General features: G+C 39.4%; 1 protein-coding gene across 7 annotated transcripts in view; it reads left to right on the forward strand.

Annotated features, from left to right (window-relative positions):
* The window catches only part of lrfn1 (leucine rich repeat and fibronectin type III domain containing 1), a 147,492-nt gene that overhangs the window by 94,710 nt on the left and 36,856 nt on the right, over window positions 1–15,926 (forward strand). For all 7 annotated transcript variants that reach the window (XM_035622178.2, XM_035622185.2, XM_035622179.2 and 4 more), the window contains one exon: window positions 5,309–5,360. The gene's annotated coding sequence lies outside the window, so the exon portion shown is untranslated. The remainder of the gene's footprint in view (window positions 1–5,308; window positions 5,361–15,926) is intronic.

Genomic DNA, 15,926 nt, shown 5'->3' on the forward strand with positions numbered 1-15,926 from the left:
AAAACGTCGGCGCAATTTTTTTCCTCAGCTTTTTTACACCTCCGCCAAAGCCATTATCTCTGTGTACTCGTGTGTTCCAGCCCTCCGCAGTGCAGCCCACAATACAGGCCTCGACTATGCCTTGGGTTGTTGCCTTTGTCTGGAGCTCTCTCATCTCTGGAGGTCACATTTGCTGCCCTGGAGGCACTCGTAATGGTCAGTGTGCCAACTGTGTGGGCATGCTAAGAGAACCATATGCTTGTCTGTTAAATCACATTCAGCAGAGGTAGCGGGGTAACGCGACTGTTTGCTATCTGAGGAAAATCACAACACGTTTAACATGCACGATGGAGGCAAGCGCCGCAGTCAAGCCATCAGTTAGACGGGGCAGTGTTTCACAGCAGGTATTTCTCACAACCTTTTCCTTCCTTACCTTGTCACTTCTTGTTTTGTGTTCCACACTGATCTCTTCAAGAGACGGGGATTTAACAGACGGAATAATCAGGCCTTTCTCAGACTCCGTTGGCGAGCCCCTTCTCACTATTCGCAATACATCCAACTGGTTAAGTTCAGTGTGGCCCAACATCGCATATGTGTTTCTTTATTTTATTTTTATTGGGGGTGCATAATAGCAGTGTGGCTCTTGGCCTCAAAATATTTATTTTAGCCCTGTGGCAAGTCGAGCAGAGCAATAGAGAAGTGGATGTGCTGTGTGCCGAGCATTTTCACACATGGTTTAAACACCGCGACAGAGAGGTTTTCACTCTTCATTAGGAATTCTAGAGGGTGTTTCAACCGAGGGGCGATAATGTTTTCTTTGGACATAGCTGTCCTCTGCTCACACACCAGCTACTGCAAAATACAGGCCACTGCATGTTTCAGTTTTCAGCATGAAAGCTGTTTATCAAAAGAAAAGGTAAAAAAACCCTAGCAAAATCAGTTTTGTCACTGTGTGACATCTGCCTCACTATGTGTGCAGACGCTCTAAGGCCCTGAAACACTGAATAAATCGCTATTTGTCCTTGACGGCGTCCACGAATGTTTGCAAAGGAAGGGAAAAGCAAAGCAGCTTTTACATGTATTATAATTGAGATTGCGTATGTAAAAAAAGTGAAACTGTTACGTCACACAAATGCAGACCACAGGCACGGGGAGAAGTCTTAAAGTGTTATAAAAAACACTAAAATTTATTGAAGAATGTTATACAGTAATAATAATATTAATACTGAGCGTGTTGGCTGGTGAGCATGGGAGAGGCAGGCAGGCGGCTGAGGGCAAAAGGCTGAGGCAAATCACCGTGAGAGCAGAACAGACAGGTGGAGTCTAAGGCACTACAGAGTAACATGAGTGTCCAGCAAAAATCCATGAGAATCAAAAACTAGAACTGAAAATAACAAAGGTGTTGCCCGTGTGCACGGAGCGGGTCAAACAATCTGCCGAAGAGAGCCACGGCTTTTCAGCAGGAGCTGATTGATTAGATGATCAGCAACAAGTTTGAAGCCCAGTCAGGTGACAGGGAGGAAGCCACACACACACACACTCACTCGGCAAGGAGTAAGAGACCTTGGTAAAACAAACGACAGGAGATTAATAATCACTGATATTGAATGAAATATTGCCGTCCAGTTGGACTTGACTGCGTTGCTACAGCATGTGAATCAAAGCACCTTGTCCACCGCCATGTCGTCACAGATCGTGTCTGAAGGAAATGATTTGAGCTCTGTGTAAGATTTTCAGTTGTGTTACTTTGACTCTTACTGACTTGAATGTCACTGGAGTGTCCCTCCATATTCATTCCCTCTCAGCAGAGGTGAGTGAAACCCATAAGTCTCGTTCCCACCGGGACTGAGTGTGAATGTTGAGGTTAGAGGAGGAGGAACTCATTAATCTTCAGAGACCTGACACGGAACCTCTCTCTGAGGCTTAACACCAGATTTGTTTATCCGTCTATTTATTGTGAAACTAAAAGAAAGTTAATATTAAGAATAATAATCATATCATTGCAATTTTTTAAATGTTTGAAATGGGATCGGCCCCTGTTTCTTTAAAAAGTTAATACTTTCTTTGTCACTCATGGTAAACTAAAACTATTTTGATTTTTAAATAATTTGAATATTTAATTGTGGGCAAATTAACGCAGATGAAATTAATAATGACTTGCAGCAACGTGAAGTTTTAAAAACACCAGTTAAGATTAAAAAGCTGCGAGTCATACGATTCAGTAATCCTGTTGCATTAGCAGAGATGAAGATGTTCCTGGAGGCAGAGTTTGAGCCTAATGACATCTGAACTTTGAAAGATGATTTGAAGCAAAACTGCTTTTGTTTTTCAGTGTGCAAGCCTTTACCCTCTGCTCTGTAAGTCAAACATCCCACCACCAGTGATTTTAATTAGGAAAACAAAAACAATTACTAAAATGTAGACTTGAGTGGAAAAATAAAATCCTCTCCCAGACCTAATCACTGTGTCACTCAGTGGAAGTCTGTGTGTGTGCAGTGTATATTTGTTTGATTTGTCTGCGTGGTAGTTGGATGAGTAATTGGAGGGGCAGTTAGCATTCAGTCACAACATGTAAGATCACATGAAAAGCTTGGGTGATATTTGCAGCTTGTGTGTGTGTTTCCAGTGTGTGTTAATCAATTCCACAGTGTTGGATCCTTCGGGGAACATGGACATAGGATGGACTTGTCAGTAAATGGAAGCATGCGTGAAATTGTGCTTCTCACATCACTGTCCTTGGAACGTCAGAGATCTGGACATTCGAAGTTACATAATGTATTAAATAGAGCTGATAAAAATGAGCCAATATGAGCCTTTCACAGACATATCAGTATCTGTGAGTATGTTTGCTGATATCCGCCAATATGAATAAATGCAAAAAAAGATTTATGTTTGCATTTTACGTTAGCATTTCAATTGAATTCAAATTCAATTTAAATATATTTGGTTGTATTTGTGTTTATGGTGAAACTGTAAAATACCAAGCCTCAGTTACATTTATCTGTTATAAGCGTTTGATTACGACATGAATCATTGCCAATTTAATGTACAAAATGCAGTATTACTACATTACACTTAACAACATACACACACTGAATATGTCAGTGATTACTGAATAACATTAGCAATATTTTAGATCTATCTCGATATCTGGAATATCAGCTCCACGTTCAGTGAACTCTCCTAGATCGGAGGTGAGGTGCCACCATGACACTGAAGATGAAGAAGAGCCATGTCTCTGTTGGATGTAATGGACAGCTACTAAACCACCTTTGAAGGTTACCCTAATGTCAGGGTCTTTTGTCAAGGCCTGGCTTGTTTATACATTGGTAGAAGTCAGTGGTGGCTTTGGTAAATATGCCTTGCTTGGGCAAACACCCCGTGTCGCTGTCTCTGGGGCCGATAAAGAGGCCTGTTGAGATTCCAATCAAGATTGCTGCTTTGAATCAGAGAATCGTAGCGGTCCCTCTCCTGTCATTATTCCTGAAAGAGGAAAATAGGAGTGGAAATTGTATCTTCATCTGCAAAATTTCAATTGATTGTGATAGCTGCATGTATGCCTTTAGTTGTGCACTGGGGAAAGAGAGAAGAAACTGTGACTCCCTTGAACTGTTTATCCTTTATACAGTGTGGCAGCAGTTTAAATGAATCCCATTGTCCTCTGAAAGCGTTTTACACTAAACCTGTGTTGTTTTGTTCACCACAGTTCTGCAGAGATCAGTTTTGTGCGTGTGAGATTTATTTCACTCAAGCCTCGGTGTGTATGAAAACACTGGCACTACGAGTGCTTAAAAATTGGTCTATTTTTCCCCAATGCTCATATTGTCCACTATTTATATCCTCTCAGCAGGTGAAACACAAGACGCGATTGATCGCCTTTGTGACTAACAAGTGTACTACCCACAGTAGCAACCAAACCAAGGAAGCTCATCATTACTGAACTAGCAGACATACATTTTGCATATTGATATAAAAAAATAAGCCTCAGTTGCAACCAGTGTTTGAGCAGTATATATTTCTTCATATAGTAGCTGGCCTGGCATCCTTTCAGATTTCATGCAAACTTTAGCAGCTCTGTCCTGCTGTGTTTTGGATTTGGGGAAGTTCTTGCAATACCATCCAATGGTGTTAGGTTTGCATAGCACACATGTACACTCATCCCAAAAGTCTTTTTCCAGGTTTTCATGGACCCTACTATACCCAACCCCCTGTAACCACTGACATAGTCTGATATATAAAATCCAATATATAAAGATCTATCCATCCATCCGTCCATCCATGGTCCGACAGGACCGATGGCTCGGGGGTTTGCGCAGGGCAAGTTGATGAGTCATGGGTAAGCAGTGAGTCATCATCGCTTATAAAAAGACAGTCGCTCTGGATCCCAATTCATCACCGATATGGTATGTCAAAGGTAAATTAAAGATCAGGACTTCTGGAAATCTGTTCATTATAGTGTCTAGACCCAAAACAACAGTGTTATTGTGGGCATCATCTCCTGTTAGCCCTGTAATGAGACTCTGAGGCACTTGTAGCGAGCTGGCCATGTTAAATGCATTATCCCCTTCCTCCTTAACCATTCTTGCTGTGTGCTGCTCCGCTACTTTTTTCTTTTTCTTTTCTAATCCTCAATGAGATTTGTTCTCAGCGAGGAAACACAACAGCTGATGTTGGTCAACACAATAGACAGGCTGCTTATAAATTTCTTATCAGTTCCAGTGTGTTTGTGCCTAGACTTTTCTGTTTCAGCTGCTCAGTGACTATCTGTATCTATCTATCGAAAAATAATGTATAATATTTGCAATTATTCCTATTGTCACGTAATGTTTTTTTCAGGCTTTATTAAATGCAATTTTAAATACATAGGTTTTTGTAAATTTCTGATATACTAATATTACAGTATATGTTGTACCAGGACAGTACATGTTATATATTCAGCAGTCAGTATTCGGTGAATTAGTCCTTTGCATTTACCAACTGGAGAAACGTTTCATACATGGAAGAAAAAGTAAGGCTTCAAGTATACAAATGAGGTTAATTATAATTCAGGCTGAAAACTAATCAAAAACAAATCGAAAAGGAAGTCATCTTTATAGAAGGAGTTAGGTAAAGGGATACTACTGCACGAATTTCACCTTTTTAAATTCCTTCTGGGCAGAAAATGATTCTTTCACCACCGTAGAATAATCAAATCAGTTGTATTGGGTCTGGGATTGATCTATAAATTGAACCTTTTTATGATTCTGACACTTTTACAGCTGGCGCTGTGTGGCACCTAATGTTGGTTCTGCTCGTACGTTGAGGTGTGATCGTTTATTTCTCTCCGCAGACTGCTTTGAAGTGAACCTCGTGTGGAGCATCCAAAACAAAGCAGTGTTCTGGTAAGTTTCAAAAAATTACATAATACACTATACACAGTAGTATAGTATAGTACAGTACATATATATATATATATATATATGCATATGCAGACTGTGAGCATGAGCAGAACGTGATTAGGATAGATGGGAAATGCTTGGTTAACAATATGCTGAAAATCAGAAAGATGTTTCCCTCCTAAGACTTGATCGATCGCTGAGTTTTTACTCCACAGGGTCAGTGTGTTGGACTCACCATGCATATTCTCACTACATTAAACACAAAGGAAACCCCGTATGCTTTTTTTCTGCTGCATATATTAAATCAATTGCAGACACAAGGATGCAGAATCCCTTCTCTTCTTCTTCGTCTCGTTGTTTCCCTCCTCTCTGTGTCACATGCAGTTTAACCACATGTTCGCATACAGAGTGAGAACGAGAGAGAGAGAGAGAGAGAGAGAGAGAGAGAGAGAGAGAGTCTTCAGAGTGACACTGTTAGCTATCGCCTCGCAGAGGCAGGGTTGGGCTGGTGCCACGGCTGTTTGCCTCATAGCCTGCGCAATGGGAGGCGGCTCCATTATCAGAGCTGCCGCTTCGCCACCCTGCAGCAAACCCAGCATCCTCTGCTCCTGCAGATTTAATTTCTTATCTCAATAGGGAAAGCAGCCCCTCTGATGAACAGCAGAAAAACACCCTGGGCTGCTTTGAACACGGATTGAGAATACATACAATAGATGGTTTTGATAAACTTGTGAACGTGCGCCGCACTTTTAACCTCGTCGGATTTTGTGGCTGGCCATAGATATTCAAGGGAATGTGCTTTGTACTGTAAACCATGTTTTGGGAAAAGGAAGCGTTCATCACCATTTTATTTATACAATTATTTGTGCCACTAAGCACATAACAAACGTTAAACAGGATCCCTGGTAGGAGAATGTCTGTGATATGCTTCTGCTCTTTTTCTAGGACACAGAGTTGTTGTCATGTTGCTGTTTGCAGATAAATGAAAGCAGCTCTTCAACTGCTGTTCTCCCACTTGACATAACATCCGCATGAACCGGTGCCACACGTGTGATGCTTTTGTTCAAAGTCTTGCAAGAACTCATTATTATCACCTCTCAGAAATGAGAGCAGCTGGATATGAAAAAAAATTGAAATCCACCCACTCCCCAGCAAAATGTCTTCTTTGCCCCATTTGGTAAGGAGTCAGAATCTGTAATGGAACTGAAGGATTTGACTTGTTGTGGCTTTTCCAGCCCTTTACTAACAGCTTCATCAATGTCATGAAAAGCCACTACAGTGGTAATTGTGTGTCAGCTTTCCCAGGCTCTAAAGCAAGAGTTATTATGTGAGCACAAAGAAGTTGCGTAACTTGATATACCCGAGCTAAATTAGTTTTTTTGTGTTTTACAGTAATCACCTTGTAGGGTTGTACTTTCAGCCAGTGGTGTCATCTTATCCGTGGTCGAACGCATGAAGAATAACTTAATACAGCCACGAAAGTTTCAAGATTTTATTTTCCTGTCAGAGTTTAACCAGTTATAGAGGAAGTAAAATTAAGATTGCTACAACATGAAATACAAGTATGATTCTTGTATTCAAAATTACAATGAGAAAGAAATGTGCTCATTATGTTGTGGCCCTTTTTCTTTTCCCCCTTTTGTAAATAGTACTATATATATATATATATATATATATATATATATAATGTTGTAGACTGTACTTTAAAGAAATTGAGTAAATGACAGATAGGTTACTCAGGTAACATATACTTTGTGGTTGTCCACCAATAGTATCAACTCTTCTTGAAAATAAGCTAATACGTACGTTCACAAATATTCTTCACTGGGAGGCACATACTGTATATTGTTTTGTAATGGAACGGTATGTGCGTGTGTAGCAGTAGAAACAATCAAACAAATTCACAATGCTGCACAGACGCCCTGTCAAAGTATATTTGAAAGACGCCAGGACACGCCAAACATGGCAGCTAAACCTTGGAGATATTGAAAGCGATCGTTTCCAGGTGGCTGGAGTTTACACAATGTGGCACAGTGAGAAGAAGATATTGATTTTTCCTGCTTTGAACTATTAGTCCTGTACGATGCTTCTCTGCACAAGGCGAGTGTCCGACTTCAGTATTGCACGAGGAAGCAGAAATCGGCCATATCAGATAATTTGTCAATTGGGCAGAAGTAGAAAGTTAATAATACATAGTATGAGCAGCAACACATCTAAAGGTAAAACCACTGTGTATTTGCATCTAATATTACTTTTTTTTCCACCTCAGAGACACATGAAAAAGGGACTTATGTGATAATGAGGTGAGCGGTGTATTATCAGTGAGGACGGCTGTTGAAGTTCTAGTTGTTCAGATTCTTTGAAGCAGATTCATTTAGGCATTTCAGTTAAGTTCTTGGCACATTAGGCACACTTGATATGTTTAGTGTGTGATGTTATATGAAATACAAGTTGATGATTTGGTCATGAGATTAATAACCATACTCATATTCTGTCAGAAGGGAATTTGTGTCTTTTTGGTGGGAAATTGAGTGCAGGTAATGGTTTTGACAGCTTGTCCCGGTGTCAGCTCTTCCACGGGTTTGCCCTCTAAAAGCAGTTTTATAGAGAGAGACACACAGAGGCAGTTTTATAGAAAGAGTGCAACCCAGTTTTGTGTTGCTTTCTTTATACATCCCTCTCAGTGTAGGTGAGTTGTTTTTGTCTTTAAATACTGTGTAAAATGTTTTAAAGGGAGTGAGCAATAAGCAAAGTAGCGAGGAGGATAGTGGCAGTGCGAGAGCACTGGATTTATTGTAATTTAACCTTTCCTTAATTTATTTGGAGAGAGAAAATGAGTGGCACATTAAGATGCACTGACGCTCTTGTTGACAAGTATATTGTTCAGATGTCTTCTAAAAGACTTAAAAGATTCTTTTGTACAGAATCAAAGATGTCACATTTGTCAATGTAATCGTAATTTAATCACAGATACTGTGCTAATGGCCTCAGTACGAACACGGTAAACAAAAAAGTTCAAATACATTTGATGGGAATGTAAGATTGCAGCAAGAAAAATAAAGAAGTAAATAAATAAATATGTAATTTAATTAGTGCTCATACTTTATGATGCTGTTAAGATGCTTATTTAACAGTTCTCCTTCCCTTAAGTTTGACAAAGGCTTCATTAGCATTACCTCAGGTTAGGAAAATACCCAGAGTTTTCATTACAGAAATCAAAACATTCCTGCTTGATAATAGTTAACTAGCCCCAAGGAAGTTTTATTTTTTAATAATAATTGATTATAGCGAGAAATGCAGAGGATATGATTGTGTGTTTATTGTGTTTATTTCTTTCTATTAAACAACAGGATTTCAGTCCTGAAAGTTCATCTGACTTTCATGCACTGAAGTAAAAATATATAGTAAAAAAAAAACCCTCAATCAATGGGCATGAGTCGAATATCTTGCAAAATTGAAAGGGTTCTTAGATTAACCCATTTCCCTCCATGAGAGCACATTCAGCATACACAACATCAGCGCACCAAAATATACAGTTTAGACTCATTATGAAATTAGACTCTCTTCAACCAAATGGGTGTTTTGATGTCTTTTGTTAGCATCTGTTGCTTTTCTCAAGGCGCTATAATTAAACAGGAGGAGGCCGCAACCCTTCTTTATTCTGTGTCAGTTTGAGAAATGGCTGCCGCGTGTTGCACTGTTTCAAATCAAAGTGAGTTGAACAACGGCTAGATTTCACACACAAGTGGAAAATCCATTTTTTGTGCGCGCGCGTGTGTGTGTGTGTTTGTGATACTGTGGATTCTTGAATACATTTTTATTACCAGAGTGGCATAGACGTCTGAAAATGCACCCAAGATCCATTTGTTAAATATTTGGTGAACAGCAGTGCACCACAATTTTTATTTATCGCAGAAAAGTATCATATGCAGCCTGAAATTAAACTTGTGAAGGCATATTACAGGTAAAAACCTATTGAACTGCTTTAAATCCCTCCTCTCAGTATTAGCTTGAGTCCTGACACTCTCAATTATAGATGAACACATTACAAAATGGGGGTTAATTGTCAATGTCCTGATACATTTAACAGAATTAAAGCACCTTGAACTCATTTCAATCGTTTCCCAGCATTTTAGGAGCCGCACTCGATCACAAGATGAGTAATCTTTCTGACATATTTTTTATTTACTCTCTCTGTGTCACCACCCAGGTTTACACCCACAGCACATCCCTTAATCTGACAACATCCACAGGATAACTCTTATATATCATCATTACAGACCCAGGCACTTTGTCAGAGTTTGCAGTCCAGTGAAAAGGTATAAAGGGGGCAGAAAATAGATCTATTTGACGAACAAGGGATTATGAAGGAGAGTTGAACAAACATTCCTCCTCATTCGTTGCCCACATGTGCAGAGCAGCAAGACTTACCATCTCACACGGCAGCAAATTGCCGTCTGATCCCAAAGACAAGCTGCAAATGGGACATAATCCTCTTGGATCTTTGTTAAAAACTACAGTGAAATGTGAATCTGTGCTTCGGTCTGTGTACAGGCCTAATGTAAAGACCTCTTTTCCCCAACAAATGAATACAATGAAAATTAATTAGCATATTCAATTTACATATTGTATTATTTATAGTATCATTATATACAGTATAGGCCCTTTCACATGCAATTACATTCCATAGGAAGGTACCACCGACCCTCCGATTAGTAGACAAGCAACCACTTGAGCCACACAACAATTCATCTAAAAGTAACTGGTAGATTGATTGATAATCAAAATAATCAGTAGTTGCAGCTTTCCAGTTGGAAAATGAGCTTCAACACATACAGTAAAAAAAAATCTTATTATGCAGCCGATAGTAGCTAATTAGTTTTAATGAAAAGCTGCTATATTTATCTGTTTATTTCACACATCATTTATGTATTTCTGTGTCTGTATCTGCATGTAAGTGGGCCAGACCTTTGAAAGAAGCTGTTTGAAATGTCTCTGGGCTGCCTGTGCTTGCTATTTATATTCTGTGAGTTTAGCTGCTAGATAAAATAAATGCATGAAATAATAAAATATCAACTGTATATAATTTTTCACGACATGGAACAAAAGAACGTTGTCTTGTTGAATCTGCAGAACTTTGGGCACAGATAGAAATTACTGCACTTTTGGATCTATGGACCTTCATCCTGGACAGACACTACCGAGTTCTGATGATGATAACTTCAGTGTGGGAATGACGTCTGAGTTCAAGCGTCAACTCCCCCTGACATCCCCCATTGGTTCGTGAATTATCGTTTTGAAGCTGCAAGTTTGTCGTTTTGGCCAGTGCCATCTTGTTTTTCTGAAACCTGAGGTTACAATATTTGGAGAAGTGGGGGGGGGGGGGGTGGGCCTGACTGAGAGCTTGTCAGCTGTATGTCCACTTACACCTGCGACGTGCACCCATAGGACGGTACTAGCTGTCAATCGCACTGTATTTAACTACCATTTACAGTCTATTTTACTGTAAATAACTTACAAAATGAACATCATGCTATGTTGGAGAAGACTTGAAACTAGCGATTGAGACCATAAACTCCACAGGAGAATGTTTGCTGACGTTATAAAAAGAGTGAGGAGTCCATTGATTTTCTCATAGACTTCTATAGAAACTGACTTCTGCAAGAGGTTTCCTCACGTTAAAAGGGTGTTTTTTCTCTCCACTGTCGCCAAGTGCTTGTTCATTGTGGGAACTGTTGGGTGGCTCTATGATATTGTAAGCTGTGACCTTACTATGTAGAGTGCCTTGAGATAAGGTATGTTCTGATTTGGTGCTTTACAAATAAAATTGAATTGAACTGAGTTCTTTTTTACAACCAATGGAGTCTGCTGATCATTCAAGAGAATAAAGGTTTACGGGTACTTCTGTAGTAGGTATCACTTTACATAATCTAAATCCATTTTTATGTACAGTGTACGTGTTCAAGTTGACTGGGCTGCAAATGAGGGTGGGTGACAGATCAACAAAGTGGAAAATGGGGAACATCGATACTGATTATATCCTTGATGAATTTGCATTGTGTTGCATCCAAAGTGCTTTTTAATCTCTTTTCTAAGAACAATATATTATCACACTACAGCTCCTGTAGATATATAGTAAGAAATCGTCAGCATTGTCTGAATCCCTTGTATTATTCCTCTCTGTGACAGCTGCTTGAAACTTTAAACACTAACCTTACTAAACTACTGGCCCTAACCATCTGCAAAAAAAGTAAGTTATTGTTCCGCTGTTGTGGAAAATGATTGTATTTTTTCACACTCTTGTACTTGTAAGAAAGTAAAATGAAACATTGAAATATAGACTAAAAGCCACATTCATTTAGCTGGAACAGGAAATGCACTGGCATCATTACCGAGGGGTCAGAATTGCAGTGGTTTGCAGTGAATTGTTGAAGAAAGAAGGAGGCAGAAGAGGTAAAAGACACAGTAGACTTGGCATAACATTCAGTATTTGCTTTATTCATCTGGCCCGCAAACAACACACATTAATTAACAGCAGTTTGATGTAAATGTGTGGCAGGTTCAGTAAAAAGGTTAATTCTCATCTTCTGTTGCTGATCATGTGGATGTTGCACATTAGAAACAAACAAGCGGATGAAACATCATCAAAGTACATATAGGATTCAGCTTAATCCTATGAAAATCATTTTAGATCAAACACATGCAACAATCAAACTGTCACAACAACAGAAAAGATTAACATCCAAAAGGACTTGGATATGACAGAAACGTTAATAACACAAAAAGGCACGTTCAGGTTCCCTGCGCTGTTTGTATGGGTGCTGTTAATAGCTGCTCTGTCGCTGTTTCTTTCAGTCTGGCCAACAAGGATAACTTAAATTGTAATTTGAGCCTGCAGCCATTGACCCGCAGAGAAACATAATGTGTTGTCATACATAGAGGAAGGTGTGGCAGCGGTTAAAAAGTACTGTAGGAAGCATTTACATTTTGTTTTCCTTCACATATATATTTCTCATACTGTATATGTTTTGTACTCTATTGGAGCCGCTGCAGGAGAGATAATAAATGTGTTCAGCTATGCTGGTGGAATTTCGGTAAGAAAAAGGCGAACAGCTTCTCAGTATGAAGTCTCACAAGAGGGCCACGTTTAGCGGTTCATGCTGTGAGTTTCTCTGGAGAATTGCGTCAGTGAGACCTGGCATCTCTGGAGACAGACATAGTGGGACGTCCCGGGCTGCAGGAGGACGAGAGCTATCAGATTAACAGCACACGGGAAATGCAGCTTTCTGATTCAAACACCCACAACTACTTTTTTTTTAAATGTATAAACAGCTCAGGAGGCCGAGCAGCTGCATCAATCATAGCCCCATGTCAGCGGGTTGATGGATCAGATAAAATAAATCTAATACAGACGAAAATGTGGAGCACAAAAGCGACAGTGTGAGACAAAGCATAACAGAAATGCGTAACAGACATCATGTTCCCTTTGTTCGAAATAAATCTCCCCTGATTGTGCAGCACAACAAGAGGAGCTATGAATTATTCAGGTGCTCCCCAATGGCTGCCCATTTACAGCAGCTCACTAGCATCTGACTGGACGTATTCTTCTGCCATATTCCTCTGTGATCTGCCCGTTTTAAAATGGCAGCAAAATGCATGTGACCTCTGAGTAGGACTCTGCCTTCCCTCTAATGCTTAATTTATTCATTACCCTCCGCCTGTATTGGCTATGCGCCGCAAAGCCCCCAGTCGTAAATACTGTAGAATATCAAAATGAATATGAAGGGGGAAATAACACAGATGATTATTACAGCTATATGTAAATAACAAGGTAAAATGTGGCTCCCTCCTCCTCACAGTGCAAGCACAACTTGGAAAGAGGTGAGGGAAGAATGAAAGAATGCAGTAGTCAGATAATAGTACCATTTGCTGTATTGTAGCCCTCGAAGGACATCTGTCTCCCGGCAGAACGACATGTAATTCCTCTCCTCGGCTGTTCCTTCGTTCGTGCTGATGTGAGGTTTGCTGTAGCAACTGCCAGGGAAAGGGGAGATGGTAGAATGCCCTCTCGGTGAAGCATCTCTTTGGGTTTTAATGCCCATATCTCCACATCTAGCTGTCTATACTGTTCAAGGGCTCAGTCAACTTTTTTGCTGATGTATGTTCATGACTTTAAAGCATGGCCATGATCATTCCATAACTTAACCGCCGTGTTTATTGACGATGATCATCCCCTTACCCCCTCTCAATGTGCTAATTTAAACCACAATTGTTATCAGTCAATAGTGAAATGCAAAAGTTGATAGGGAAAGAAACTAAAGCCAAATCAAATGTCTGCAATACAATAATAAAATCATAACTCAAAATACAGGCATCCTTCATTTTGAATACAATATTCCAGGGAAGTAATGGTGTAGGGTTTTCACCTTAGTAATTCTTGCTGTTGAGCGTTCTAGTAATACAATGTTTTTTTTTAAATCAGTGGGAGTTCATGGGTATGTGGGTGGTCCAACCAGTGTTTCAAGATATATATTTTTTCTCAGCTGTTAGTCCTGTTGACTACAGCTACATCCACAATACTACGTTTTAGTGACCCACATTCACTTCCTGATTGTTCTTATCAGTCTTGACTCAACTGCCAGCTGTGAATGCAAAACGTGACTTTTCATTAAGATCTAAAGAGTGGTCATCAACTTACAAACATAGACAGACAGACAGACAAAGGGTCTTTTAGGTAATTATCTTGGATATTGTCTTCAGTACAGAATTCCAGGACATTAATACCGGAAGGCATTCCCAGGACAAGTGAGTGTATGCACCCATTTGTCCAGAACTACAATGTGTACAGATGGTGTCTAGGCTCTGTGTATTTATTTAAAATGTATTAGTTGATGTGCAGGTTTTTTTAGATGAGGTGGGGATGCCCTCCCATATCCATGTCCAGTTTGGGGTGCATCCAAATTTAGTTAATTCACTGTCCCATGTTTTGATCAAACCAAGCAGTTTCTTGTGCCTAAACAAGAACCAGTGTTGTCGGATCACGAATTTGATTTATATTTCAACGGAGGTTTTCTGACAGTTTCAGAAGATAAATGTTGTCGTCCTGCTGACAGCGTTGTCAGATCAGAAAACACACTCTTTGTGTTGGCCTCTCGAGGGCATGGGCAAGTGACATACTTTGTCATTTAATTTGGATGACTCGATGCAAGAGATTTACAGAAAACGTTGCAGCATGTACTCACTGATAAGTGATTTGTGATTACTCTCTTTAAACGTGTCAGAACTGTGTAAGTTGCTGCTGATTCAAACAGAATATCTTGCTGCTGCTGCTCCACATGAAATAGTGAAACACAGGGAGGCTGTTGTTGTGAAGACACCAAAAGAAAACTGTGTGTTTGTCTCTGAGATTAGCGCTAATTGTTCATGAAAATATAATGGAACAAGAAGATAACCGACCCTACTGTGATCTGCTGTTGTGCAGAAAACTGCTCTCGACATCTGCAGAAAGAAATTAGATTATGGTTGCACATGATGGAAAAAGCCAAATCATTGTTTGACTTCTTTATGATCATGGAGTGAGTTTGTTTGGCTGCAACTTAAGATAAAACTTTTTCAGCTTACAAATCTTAGAAATGTTGCAGGGTATGAATTATAGTATATCTTTTACAAATGCAGTGCCTCATCTGTGACAAAACACTTTTTACGTAAAAAAAAAACTGTCTTTATTTTAATTCAACAATTTTTTTATCAGCATCGCAATATCGCAGCAGCTTAGGAAGATACGGTCTCTGGAATATGGAAACAAAAATGAGATTACCCTTCCTACTATAAACATAATGTGTTGCAGTATAAGTCTTTTAGTCGTTCACATATTCTGCACTTGACAGTTACAGCCTATAACTGTATACCTTTCAAAGGCAGAATAGAGAATAGTTTTTTTTAATGTCCACTGTCGATTGAATTATTCTAGGAGTGCGGTCATCAAGGGACTGACAGAGTTTTAACACATAAATGCATCAATAGCTCCTCTAATCATTTTCTCAATTTCATTCTGCAAAATTCTTTCTCTTAAATTCCAAGTGAGAAATGGCCAACTCTTTTCTTTTCTTTTTTTAAACTCTACCTCCGTGACAAGATTTGAGCCAGATAATAAAAATACATCATCTCAAAGTGAATATTTAAAAACATGCTTTTAAAGTGTACTGAAATCCAAATTACCTTAACTCTTCAATATTAATCAACATTCTTCCAAATGAAGTATTGTCAACAAAACTTGTCACCATGTTGTGATTGGAGTTTGTCTCAGTCATTGATCATTAGTCACAGACCATTTCCCGTTTTCGGACGTGCCTGTCATTGAGAAGCAGTCTGCTTACGGAGCAGAACTAGTTTTCAGCATCAGGGTGGCACTCTGATTAAATTCCCAGCCTGCGCTTGTTCCCCTGTGTCCTCTCCTTTTTGGCAAATAAATTGGAGTGAGATGACCTTTAATCAGATATGCACAGCAAACTTGAGTGTTTAAGCTTTAAGCACCAGACATGTTAACTTCAATTAATCAAGTGAATGCCA

Source organism: Scophthalmus maximus, chromosome 11 (assembly GCF_022379125.1).
Source record: "Scophthalmus maximus strain ysfricsl-2021 chromosome 11, ASM2237912v1, whole genome shotgun sequence".
Lineage (NCBI taxonomy): Eukaryota > Metazoa > Chordata > Actinopteri > Pleuronectiformes > Scophthalmidae > Scophthalmus > Scophthalmus maximus.